We start from the raw sequence: 2,532 nt of genomic DNA, 5'->3' as shown, positions 1-2,532 counted from the left end.
CACCTCCGCTACCACCGGCACCTGCAGCGGCAGCAGCCAGTGGCCTAATATGGAACATCCTCTGCTCGGGATTCTGACTGTCCGCACTAGGACGGCCAAGGGATCCCTGAGCAGGGGCTTTCCTCTGCTCTCTAAGCATAGGGAGGGACTCCAGTGACAAGTCGCTAATGTAAAACTTTACTTCAGAAAGTGCAAAGAAGAGGGATTTCACATTTTATTACTCTGTTAAAGGTCAGATATACAATTTAAAAATGAGTCCTCTGGCTACAGGCTCTCAAGGGGCTTTCAGAAGTTTTCTGCTAGCATTACAAAGTCATGCCATAGAGTCAGGAGTCCAAGTCCCACATTGGTAAGAGAAGCAGATATCAAGGTTTCAGGAACCTTCAAGCGTTCCCCACAGGGCCTCTGTGTTGTTTGAAGAGCATCTAAGCTGATGAAGGGTCTAGAGCAAGTCCCATGAGGAGAAACTAAGGGAACTGGGGTTGTTTAGTTTGTACAAGAGGAGGCTGATGGAAGACCTTATTGCTCTCTACAACTACCTGAAGGTTGTAGTGAGGTGGGTGTTGGCCTCTTTTCCCAAATAAATCACAATAGTACTAGAGAAAATTGCTTGGAGTTGTGTCAGGAGAGGTTTAGAATAGATATTAGGAGGAATTTATTTACCAAAGTAGTAGTAAGGCACTGGAATGGGCTGCCCAGGGAGGTGGTTTAGTTACCATCCCTGGACGTATTAAGAAAACATTTAGACGTGGCAGTTCAGGGCATGCTTTTGTTTAATAACTTCATTAATTATATTCACAGTGGTGCTGAAGGCACTCTCAGCAAGTTTACTGATAACACCAAGCTGGATGGTGCGGTCAATATGCCAGAGGGACAGGATGCCATCCAGAGGGACCTGGACAAGCTGGAGAAGTGGGCCCAGGTGAGCATTGTGAGGTTCATCAAGGCCAAGTGCAGGGTCCTGCACCTGATCTGGGGCAAAGAGAGATATGAATACAGGCTGGAGGAAGACATACTAGAGGGAAGCTCTGTGGAAAAATACCTGGGAGTACTAATAGATCAAAAGCTGGACATGAGCCATCAATATGCAGCCCAGAAGGCCAACTGCATCCTGGGCTGCATCAAAAGAAGTGTGACCAGCAGATCAAGAGAGGTGATTCTGCCCCTCTGCTCTGGTGAGACCTCAGCTGAAGTACTGTGTCCAGCTTTGGAGCTCCCAACACAGAAAGGAGGTGGACCTGTTGAAGCACGTGCAGAGGAGTGCCACAGAAATGATCAGAGGGCTGGAGCTCCTCTCTTATGAAGACTGTGCAAGGGAGTTGGGGCTGCTCAGCCTGTAGAAGAGTAGACTCTGGGGGGACCTTATAGCAACCTTCCAATACCTGAAAGCAGGACTTCCTTTCCAGGGAATTCCTGGCAGGTGGGCAAAGAAGGTATAGCAACATGGCCAAGCCAGCACACAGACCAGACGTGTACACATGAGAATGGCCCCACTCATCCCTGTCTCCATCTCCCTTCCCATGCTTGCTCCAGGCCAAACTGCCTTGATCCTTCCCTTTCCCTGTTTCTACTGCTTCCCTTAAACATCCCATGTCTTGTACAATCCAGAAGGACTTTTCCAGTGCATCCCTTAGCAGTTTTGATCCCCTTGTAGGCAGAAGCGTCCCTCAGTTTATAAGATGATCCTCCCTTCTCAGCCTTCTGGGAGAGTTCATCCCCACAGAGGGAGGCCACATCCTGATACCTGAATGAGTAGGGAGTAGAAGTCTGTGAAGCAGAAGGTTGTGCTGGATGTCCTCCTGCCTGAGAGAGGTGGTGTGTCTGATTCTGGGTGGGATGTTCACAGCAGTTGCTGTTCCCAGAGATATTTGAGAAAGGAGGGAAACCCCCTGTGGGGACAGAGTCAGAAACTCCTTTCAGACACTATCGAGCAACAAAGAAAGCATCAAAGTCAGGCTTATAGTGAGAGGACAAGACGCAATGGATCAAAACTGGAAGTGGGAAGATTTGGGTAAGACATTAGGAGGCAATTCTTTCCTGTGAGTGTAGTGAGACCCTGGAACAGATTGCCCAGAGAAACTGTGGAAGCCCCATCCCTGGAAGTGTTCAAGAACAGGTTGGATGAGGCCCTGAGCAACCTGATCTAGTGAGAGGTGTCCCTGCTCACATAGGGGAGTTGGAACTAGATGATCTTTAAGGTCCCTTCCAACTGAAACCATCCTTTGAAGGTCTGCAGAGGGGCCAGTCCCTGTCTGATTGTGAGACGAGTGCAAGCCCCTCTCTCTGGCTCGGCACTGCATGGCAGAAGTTCACCATGGACACTCCTTCCTTGCTGGGGTCTGACTGGGCTTGCTTTGATGTCCAGGAGGAGCAGGATAAAAGCCTTCAGCCTGCTATTCACTGGCAGCAACATCTTTATCTCATCAGGCTCCTGCAGGAACATTCATGTTTCGCAGGGCCCTTTGCCAATGGAACTTGGAGCTGAGAGGCAGCACCTCTATACAAGTTTATGCCCAAAGGAGGAATGGGCCA

Source organism: Chaetura pelagica, unplaced genomic scaffold (genome assembly GCF_000747805.2).
Source record: "Chaetura pelagica isolate M959 unplaced genomic scaffold, ChaPel_1.0 scaffold871, whole genome shotgun sequence".
Taxonomy (NCBI): Eukaryota; Metazoa; Chordata; class Aves; order Apodiformes; family Apodidae; genus Chaetura; species Chaetura pelagica.
Note: the sequence above shows the minus strand (reverse complement) of the source record.